Below are 10,890 nucleotides of genomic sequence, written 5' to 3'. Positions count from 1 at the left end.
GCACGTGTTAGTGTTGTGAGCAGCCGGCCGCACGTCTAAGTCAATGGCACCAACCGGTTGCATCGACTGCGAATTGCTGATCGCCGCCGTGAAATGTCATGTGCCATTATGGATGGCGTGGCATAACAACACAAGGACCGCAACGTCAAAACAGCACTTTGGTCGGAGGTGGCGGCCGCCGTCCTAATGTTGACAAGAAAGGTAAGCACATGTATATTTCACAACGTGCCGTCAGTCCTCCATGTAAATAATCGTCCGCTAAAAAAATCTTAGATTTGCTTGTGCAGTGGCTGTGGAAATGGCGCAGAAGCGCTGGAAGTCACTTCGTGACAAATTCCGCCGCCTCTTGAATGCCGTGCTGCAAGCGTGGAAAAGCGGCACAGGGCGCGACGACGTCGATTCTGTGGACACGTCCTGCTCGTATTATAAACTGTTGATGTTTTTAAAGGACACGATGCTGACGAGACCGTAAGTTCTGTTTCTTGTCGTCGCATACATATTGCTGAATAAATCAAAGACTGACTCGAGTCTGAAGATGTCCTGTACCAGTAAAGTGGTGCTCGCGCCTCTGACAATAAGTTGAGCATAACGGTTTTTTCCGCAAGTACCATATACCTCAGCGTAGAAGCTAGCTAGTACAATCATTTACTGGCTCTAAATTATGAGAGAAACAGTGCTAAGAATATGCAAACACGACGTACGGCATATAAAGTGACGTTCAGTGTTCTATTTCCATTGTAGTGTATGGCCATTTTGTGCTTGCATAGCGTAGCCAACAATTTACTTTGTTGGCTAGAGTATTGGAAGAAGCGCTCCACCCTGTCAGTAGCCTAGACACCATGTAATGAGGCATGGAGAAGCTTGCACTTGCCTGCCTAGTGTAGGGCAGGCAAGTGCATACTTTTCCACACGTGCCCACAAAATTAGCTGGAATGCGTGTACAAAAAAATACAAAGCTGTGCAATTTCACGGCAATGCGCTTTCCTCATAGCAATCATATATTCCACGTGGCTTTGTCCGTCTGTCTGCGCAATTTCAGCTGTGATGTAACTGGTCTCCATTACAGACATCACCACATTCACAAGCTGTAAAATATTGTCACGTGGTCGTGACGTCGACGAAGACAGCAGTCGGCGTTTGCAGAATGAAACTGTTTATTTGGCCGAACTTGTGGCCGGAAAATGAGAACTAGAACTACAGCAATACACGCTGTACAATGATAGCGGCGAACAGGGCGTCGTCCATCGATCAACTGACAAGCAGTCAAGCGCGTCGGCTTTTATACAGGCGCTATCGAACTTTCCAGCGATATCGCTGGTGGCGGCGTTATCTCTCGACAAAGCTGGAACATTCTCGTGCGGCGCGCAATCTTAACAGATTGTTCCAAAACAATCGCGAGGCTTCCTACACACCACGGCGAGGCCTGCGCAGCGCGTTGCCCACAGTCTTTGTGGGTGAAGCTTACACTCATGAAATACAACACTCGCGGCAATGCCCCCCTCTGAAAAAGCATCGTCCCGATGCTTAAAAACAGAACATGAATACATGCAATACTAAAGAAAACTAATAAAGAAAGCAAAAATTAGAGTCCTCAGGTGCGCTAACGAGCATAGTACGGCTTAAGGCGCACCACATGCACGACCTCGGGTCGAGCTCGGCGCCTCTGGGAGTTCGTGATGCCGTCGGGGACAACCTCGTAGTCGAGTGCGCCGAGACGTCGAAGTACCCTATACGGTCCGAAGTATCGTCGAAGAAGCTTCTCGCTCAGTCCGCGTCGTCGTATTGGCGTCCAGACCCAGACACGGTCGCCGGGCTGGTACTCGACGAAGCGTCGTCGAAGATTTTCGCGACGGCTGTCGGTGTGCTGCTGGGTCTTGATGCGCAGGCGGGCCAGCTGTCGAGCTTCTTCGGCACGTTGTAAGTAAGCGGCGGCGTCGACATTTTCTTCGTCGGTGACGTTGGGTAACATGGCGTCGAGCGTCGTCGCCGGGCTCCTTCCGTAGACCAACTTGTACGGCGTCATCTGCGTCGTTTCTTGGACGGCCGTGTTGTAAGCGAAGGTCACGTACGGAAGGACGGCGTCCCACGTCTTGTGCTCAACGTCGACGTACATGGCGAGCATGTCGGCGATGGTCTTATTTAGACGCTCGGTGAGGCCATTGGTCTGCGGGTGGCAGGCGGTGGTGCGGCGGTGGCTCGTCTCGCTGTACTTCAAGATCGCCTGAGTTAGGTCCGCAGTAAAGGCGGTACCTCTGTCTGTGATAAGGACCTCTGGGGCGCCATGACGCAAGACGATGTTCTCCACGAAGAACTTGGCTACCTCGGCGGCACTGCCTTTGGGCAAGGCCTTTGTCTCGGCGTAGCGGGTGAGGTAGTCAGTCGCTACGACGATCCACTTGTTGCCGGAAGTCGACGTCGGGAACGGCCCCAGTAGGTCCATCCCGATTTGCTGGAACGGCCGGTGCGGTGGTTCGATTGGCTGCAGATGTCCCGCTGGCTTAGTCGGCGGTGTCTTCCGTCGCTGGCAATCTCGGCAAGTCTTGACGTAGTGGGCGACGTCGGCAGAAAGGCGTGGCCAGTAGTATTTTTCCTGTATTCTGGCGAGCGTGAGGGAAACACCGAGGTGTCCAGCCGTCGGGTCGTCGTGTAGGGCCTGGAGGACTTCTGGTCGCAGTGATGAGGGCACGACAAGAAGGTAGTCCGTTCGCAGTGGCGAGAAGTTCTTTTTCAGGAGAACGCCGTTCCGTAAGAAAAACGACGGCAGTCCTCGCTTGAATATCCTCGGAACAACGGCGGTCTTGCACTCGAGGTACTCAATAAGGCCCCCCAGTTCCGCGTCGGCCCGTTGCCTTTCGGCGAAGTCGTCGGCACTTATACTTCCGAGGAAGCAGTCATCGTCGTCGTCTTGCGGCGGCGCGTCGACGGGGGCACGAGACAGGCAGTCGGCGTCAGAGTGTTTTCGTCCGGACTTGTACACGACGGTAATGTCGAATTCTTGAAGCCTCAGACTCCATCGTGCGAGACGACCTGAAGGGTCCTTCAAGTTAGCTAGCCAACATAAGGCGTGATGGTCACTGACAACTTTGAAGGGCCTGCCATAGAGGTAGGGGCGAAACTTTGATGTAGCCCAGAGGATGGCAAGGCATTCCTTTTCTGTTGTGGAATAGTTTGCTTCTGCCTTGGATAGTGACCGGCTAGCATAACTGATAACCCTTTCAAGCCCGTCAGTCTTTTGTACAAGGACGGCACCGAGTCCTACGCTGCTTGCGTCGGTGTGTATTTCCGTATCGGCGCAATCGTCGAAATGCGCAAGTATGGGTGGCGTCTGCAGGCGTCGTTTAAGTTCTTGAAAGGCTTGCACTTAGCCGTTTCCCACCTGAATTCCACGTTATTCTTCCTGAGAAGCGTCAGTGGTTCGGCGATACGTGAAAAGTTTTTGACGAAGCGTCTGTAATAGGCGCATAAGCCGAGAAATCGGCGCACGGCCTTCTTGTCGGTGGGTGGCGCGAAGTCGGCGATGGCAGCTGTTTTCCGCGGGTCTGGGCGCACTCCAGACTTGCTGATCACATGACCCAGAAACAAGAGCTCTTCGTACGTGAATCGGCACTTTTCTGGCTTCAGGGTCAGTCCAGAGGCCTTGATTGCTTGAAGTACTGCCTCAAGCCGCCGGAGATGGTCGTCGAAGGTCGAGGAAAACACGACGACGTCGTCCAAATACACAAGGCACGTCTGCCACTTCAATCCGGCCAGTACGGTGTCCATGACACGCTGGAACGTCGCAGGTGCCGAGCAAAGACCGAAAGGCATGACCTTGAACTCAAAGAGGCCGTCGGGTGTTATAAAGGCAGTCTTTTCTCGGTCTCTCTCGTCGACTTCGATTTGCCAGTAGCCGGTCTTGAGGTCCATCGACGAAAAGTACGTCGCGTTGTGAAGTCGATCCAGGGTGTCGTCTATTCGTGGGAGGGGGTACACGTCCTTCTTCGTGATTTTGTTCAGGCGCCGATAATCAACGCAGAAGCGCAGTGTCCCGTCCTTCTTCTTCACTAACACCACGGGTGACTCCCACGGACTCTTGGACGGCTGGATGATGTCGCGTAGCATCTCGTCGACTTGTTTCTTTATCGCCTCGCGCTCTCGAGTCGAAACTCTGTAGGGGCTCTGACGGAGGGGCCTCGCACTTTCCTCCGTTATAATTCGGTGTTTCGCCACCGGACTTTGTCGAATTCGTGATGACGACGAGAAGCAGTCCTTGTATTGCAGAAGCAGGGTTTTCAGCTGGTCTTGCTTGACCTTCGGGAGGCTCCGGTTGACGTTGAAATCTGGTTCGGGACCTCGATTCGTCGAAGCAGGTTCGGCAGCATCGAAGAGGGCGAAAGCATCGCTGGCGGCCACACATTCGTCGATGTAGGCGACCGTCGTACCAATGTTGAGGTGCCTATATTCGTGGCTGAAATTTGTCAGCACTACTTTTGCTTTACCGTCACGCAGTTCGGCTATACCTCTTGCGACGCAAATTTGACGATTCAAGAGTAGTTGCTGATCGGCCTCGATGACGCCTTCAATGTTCGCAGGTTTTTCGGTGCCAACGGAAATAATGACGCTGGAGCGCGGCGGGACGGTCACCTGCTCTTCTATCACGTTCAATGCATGCTTCCCTGGCGTCGCGTGGGGCGGGAGCGCTTTGTCTGAGGTTAGCGTTATCGACTCAGACCTCAGGTCGATGACGGCGCCGTGGTCACTTAGGAAGTCCATTCCAAGTATCACATCCCTAGAGCAATTTTGTAGGATTACAAAGCTCGCAGGATAAGTCCGGTTATTGATGGTGACTCTCGCCGTGCAGACACCAATCGGCGTTATCAGGTGGCCTCCAGCTGTCCGGATTTCGGGTCCACTTCAAGCGGTCTTTACTTTCTTCAGCTTGGTGGCGAACGGTCCACTGAAGACAGAATAGTAGGCTCCGGTGTCGACGAGAGCTGTGACGCTGTGGCCGTTGATAAGAACGTCGAGGTCGCTAGTTGGTCGTCTCGCGTTGCAGTTAGGTCGTGGCGTGGGGTCACGGCTGCGTCGCTGTGTTCCGCTGCTTCCATTTTGCGTCGTCGGGTCTTCTTCAGTCCGCGAGATTTCGTCGTCAGGGGTCTGTCTGGTTCGCGTCGTGTTCTGAAGGTTTCGTCGCAGCGTCGTCGTCGGCGGCGGAGGATCTTCGGTAGTTCGTCGTACAGCAACCGCACCTCCATCGGTTGCTGCCCTTAGTTTTCCGGATACGGGCTAGGCGACCGGCCCCGGTTTGGGCCAGTATACGGCCGGCGGTGCGGTGACATGTAGCGGCCGGGCGACGGCGAGCGGGAAGGTCGTCGTTCTTGCCACTGTGTTCCGGTGAGGTAGTCGTTGATGTCGCGCGGTCGTTCGCCTGGCTGCGGGCGCGGCGCGTTGATAGCGAATCCGCGTAGTCCCATCTGTCGGTACTGGCAGCGGCGGTACGTGTGGCCGGCCTCTCCGCAGTGGTAGCAGAGCGGGCGGTTGTCGGGGGCACGCCAGACATCGGTCTTCCTCGGGGTGTTGCGCTGGCCGACAGGTGGTCGGTAGGGCGTTGGTGGCGGCGGCGGCGTCTGGCGACGGTACTGCGGCGGTGTGGCGTCTTGGCGGGGGCGTGGAGGAGGAGCATGACGGTGGGCTGCAGCAGCATAGCTAATAGCTTGCGGCTGCGGCTCTGCTAGCTGAGGCGCGCCGAGTGAATACTGGATCTCCTGGCGCACGACGTCGGCGATGGACTCTACTTGAGGTTGCGACGGAGGTAGAACTTTTCGCAACTCCTCTTGCACGATTGCTCGAATCGTCTCACGCAGGTCGGCGGGTCCTAGGGCTTGAACGTCGGCGTAGCTTGTAGCCAAGAAGCCGCGGTTGTATTGCCGCGTTCGCATCTCAAGCGTTTTCTCGATCGTGGAAGCCTCAGATGCAAATTCAGCGACCGTCTTCGGCGGGTTCCTTATCAATCCAGCGAAGAGTTCCTGTTTGACACCCCGCATGAGGAACCTCACTTTCTTCTCTTCGGGCATACTTGGGTCGGTGTGTCGAAACAGGCGATTCATCTCTTCCGTGTAGATGGCAATATTTTCGTTGGGTAGCTGCACACGGGTCTCCAGCATAGCCGCGGCCCGTTCCTTGCGGACCACGCTCGTGAACGTGCTTAGGAACGTCGTCCGAAAGAGATCCCATGTTTGTAGGGCGGATTCTCGGTTCTCGAACCACGTCCTCGCGGCGTCTTCTAGGTAGAAGTATACGTGGCGCAGCTTGTCCTCGCAGTTCCAATGATTAAATGTTGAGACCCTTTCGAAGGTCTCGAGCCAAGTCTCGGGGTCTTCACCTGGCGAACCACGGAACGTCGGCGGCTCCCTGGGTGGCTGCATCACGATCGCCGTAGGGGGCACTGCGTCAGTCATCGTCCCTGTTGTCTTCGTTGCCGTGGCTTTTGGCTTGTCCTGTAGGAGTCCGTATTCTGGTGGGAGACCTTGCTGTCTGCGGCTGGATCACTGGTCAGCGGTGGCACCGGAGTCCCATTGACTATGGGCTTGGCTCACGGTTGGAGGGGGTGTTCGATACATGGACGGGGAAGCACCTCCACCAGATGTCATGTGGTCGGGACGTCGACGAAGACAGGAGTCAGCACGTCCGAGATGAAACTGTTTATTTGGCCGAACTTGTGGCCGGGAAACTGAAAGTCAAACTACAGCAATACGCTGATAGCGGCGAACAGAGCGTCGGCCGTCGATCAACTGACAAGCAGTCAAGCGCGTCGGCTTTTATACAGGCGCTATCGAACTTTCCAGCGATATCGCTGTTGGCGGCGTTATCTCTCGACAAAGCTGGAACATTCTCGTGCGGCGCGCAATCTTAACAGATTGTTCCAAAACAATCGCGAAGCTTCCTACACATCACGGCGAGGCCTGCGCAGCGTGTTGCCTACAGTCTTTGTGGGTGATGCTTCAACTCATGAAATACAACACTCGCGGCAATATCATAGCTGTTTGGTATTACCACACTGCGGTGAAAATTTATGCACACCTGTTCATGGTAGTTCTTGCAGCATGAAACCATGTGCTACTATTTTGAGCTGTGAAATTTCTGTAGTTACATAGATGTGCACGCTTAAGTTGCACATTATCAAGGTCCAGTGATTGTATGGCAGCTAGATTGTATGCTGGCTAATCTGGCCTAAGGTTATGGACACAAAGAATGATCCCCAGAAGGACCATGCTGGCTAATCCAGCTTAAGCGCTTCTAACAAAGAATTATCTTAAGAAGAACATAATGTCGCTCCACTATTTTTTGGAGCTGGCTTGTTTCAACTTGTGTGTAGCGACCTAATTGTTCAGACAATTACAATAATGAAAGTGCTACTCCAAAACAGCACTGAGAAAATGTAGATGAGGAAATGTAGATGAGACCAACTCTCAAGCCCCAAAGAAACTGAAAACAATCGGTATACTATCATCCTTCCTTCCTAGTACGCAGTTTTATCGGCTTATCAAGCATATAGCTTATTTAGCTGTTTTTTTTTCATCTTGACATGTAGGCTATTTTGGTGAAATGTAAAAATTATCGAAATTACTTCGATCTCATGCATGTTATTACTGACGGTTTGGCAACAGTTATATGCGACTGTGTTTACTTCTTAGCTTTACTGGTATGATCTCATTCCTGCCACATGTACTGAGCACAAGAAAAAATGACGCAACACACGGATACACGTGGGCATCTACCTTGTGTGTTGCGTCTTTTCGCGCAGTTGGTAACCTTTTATCATTATGCGCCAACTCGGCCCTCAAAAAGTCCTTACATGTACTGGTATTTTAAATATATAGCTCATTTCACAGCGTATTCAATAACCAACTATCTTTTTGATTCTTTGTTTCATGCAATTTATGTTGATTGTTGTCTGTGAAATGTCTCATAATAAATATTAATAATTATGAGACGCTTTGGTGATGCTTTGAACTTCAAGAGTTCCATGCCATATGAAAGCGTCAATAGCTGCTCCAAAAAGTAAAAATGTCGCTTCCATCACTGCCATTACTCCTGGTATTACATTTCCGCTGACATGATGCAAATATAAGTGTCTTTCGTTTTTATAATTTTTTTTCCTGACTTCCACACAAAACAGGGAAATAAGGAAACACACTGAGTAGCCTTACAACATTTTCAAAAATGCTACTGTTGTATATGAGGAGTTTAAAATATATGGTGTTAAAACAACTATGAAAACTGAGAACACTGAAATGCTTTTGCACTTTTATTGCCGCATCAAAATCCTTGAAACGCTGCCAAGATGCATTTTTCTTGTGTGCAGTACTTCAGGAAATTATGAGATGCCAGCAAGCCAGGCACATCAGCTGGTACAGCCTGCTGAAGTCAGGCAACAGCAGAATTCTTGCGACGAGGTGGTGCTGCTAGAAATTTCCTCTTTTGAAACCGATGTTGAGTCTGTGTCGGATATTTGCGAAATAACCCAGTCAAAAACTGTACCGCAACCTATGCCGCCGTATGCCACTTCGATAACTGTGACACCATCAACATCAACACCATCAACTTCACCGTCGACAGTAACACCAACAGCCAATGCCATCTCCAGCTTTGTCAGCCAGGAGCCTCGAAAAAGGAAGTAAAAGGAAAAGAAAGTCTCATGAAAAGAATTACGCCATTGCCAATAACATGGCTGAGTTGACTAAAACACTCAAAGATTGCCCAGTCGAAGATCAGTACTATCCCTGGGCAATGAGCTTGACAAAGTTTTTAAAGAAACTCCCCGAAGAAAGCCTGCTCGATCTTCAAATTCATCCGCTTCAATTAATAAAGGGGTATACAGTGTAACAAAAGGGGTACATGGTCACATTTTTATATTTACAATAGAAAACATTGCGCAGTTCCTCAGGAGGTGGCACTGTAGAAGTGTAGTGAGCGGATTAGTACAAGTGAAGATAAAATCTGATTAGAACTGAAATACTGCTTCGGGAAGGGAATAGGACAACCGCTGGAATACAGTTGAAACCCGCAATAACGAAGTCGGCGGGGAAAGCACAGAATTTCGCTCTTGCGGGAATTTCGTTGGCGCGAGAATGCGGCAGAAAAGGCATGGAATTTACAAAAAACATTTTATTTCCAAAAATCAGTAAGTTTGTCTTTTGCGGGCCTTACCATGCAGCAATTTCATGCCTCTCGATCGGTAATCTCGTTTGCAACTGCACAAAGTTCGCCCCATGCACTGGTCAGTGACGGCGGCACTGCGCTGTCACCAGTACCGTCATCAAGTGCGCCTACAGGCGAACCTTCTTCCGGCTCCGTCGGATCAGGGGGGATCAGCGCAGAATCGTGGACAGCGAGCTGCACGCAACGCCGAGTTCTTCGGCGATGTCCGTTTTTTCCTGCCCTTTTCCACTCACTGATGATTGCAGCTTTATCTTCCAGCGTGATGAACTTTCGCTTTTTCGTTGGAGGCGGCATCTTCGCAGGCAGCGAAATCGGACGAAGCAATCGCAACACACAGTTCACGTTGCACCAAGCGACCAAGCAAACGCTCCACAAATGGCTCCACACATGCGACCACGTGCGCGCAAAGCCGACAAAGCCAAGCACAGAGCCAAGCCAACGAACGAAACTCCATGAGGAATGTGGATTTGGCTACGTAGTCCGCGATAACGAGCAGGTGTTTCGGCAAACCATCATCATCATCATTGTTGCGAGCTTTGTTTTTTTTTAAACAATGATGGCGGCTGCTTCTTAAGTGCGCTGTAACGATAGTTTTGAACAATTTAAGTGTAGCATGAATGCATTTCAGCAGTTTTCGAATGTAGTTAACGTTGCGAGAGTAGATTATTTGCGCACTCCTGTTTCAAAAATTTCGTTAATGAGGGACTGCGGTATAAATATCTTTCGTAGTCGCGAGTTACGAAATGCATTGACTCCTATGGGCGTTCGCCGGTGCTTCGAAAATATTTCGTTGCGGCGAGAATTTCGTTCCCTCGGGATTTCGTTATCGCGGGTTTCGACTGTATAGAATTACCTCTAGGTTCTTTTTACTGAAAGTTTCGTAACTATTGAACGATTCATTGAACAGGAACTTTAATTCTGATGTTGATCGTGGCGGCATTCTGAAGTCGTCTTATTTTTTTTCTGTTGCAATAATACCTAAAGGCCCACTTCCCATGTCCAGAAATATTGTTTAATCGACTGCACGATTAATTATTCACAGACTTTTTACAGCACCCAGTTGCAGTTACTGAGAGCACTTAGATATGCAGGACCAAGGTTAGTTTTTTTTGCCAACTCGGATGGCCACGAGAGCTCACAAAAAATTGGGGGGACGCTTAAGCTTCGCCTTTAAGAGTTGAACGCGATAGCGATATTCTGTTCCTAGTGCGCACTTCGAACACTACGAGTGTTTAACAGAATGCGCGCACTAAGGTGTGTGCCTTATGTAATGGGTAGCATGTTTTAAACCAGGAGCAATTATGCGCGAGAAAGTTTTTTGAAGTTGCGATGCACCCACTACGTGGTCTTAAGGGAATACGCGCAGTAATGTGTGTGCCTTTTGTAATGGGTGGCTGTCTTTAAACCACCAAGTCGTTATGATATTGACATAGTGTGACGCCCGATGGCAATGTACGCCTGTACCACGCAATAGTACTGCGATATTGAATCTCGTACTGTGACACCTGTATACAGGACGCGTATTTTTGGGAAGCATGAAAGTTACTTTCAGTGCAGCTCCAAGCAGAGGCGTGGCTCACTCGGACCCAACATTTTTATTATTTATTTTATTTGCAGCTTTTTCGATTTTTCGGTCACGGACAAGATGATGATTTTTCGCTCACAACCAACGGTGCCAACGCCGACGGC

The sequence above is a fragment of the Rhipicephalus sanguineus genome, chromosome 9 (assembly GCF_013339695.2).
Source record: "Rhipicephalus sanguineus isolate Rsan-2018 chromosome 9, BIME_Rsan_1.4, whole genome shotgun sequence".
In the NCBI taxonomy this organism is placed as follows: domain Eukaryota; kingdom Metazoa; phylum Arthropoda; class Arachnida; order Ixodida; family Ixodidae; genus Rhipicephalus; species Rhipicephalus sanguineus.
Note: the sequence above shows the minus strand (reverse complement) of the source record.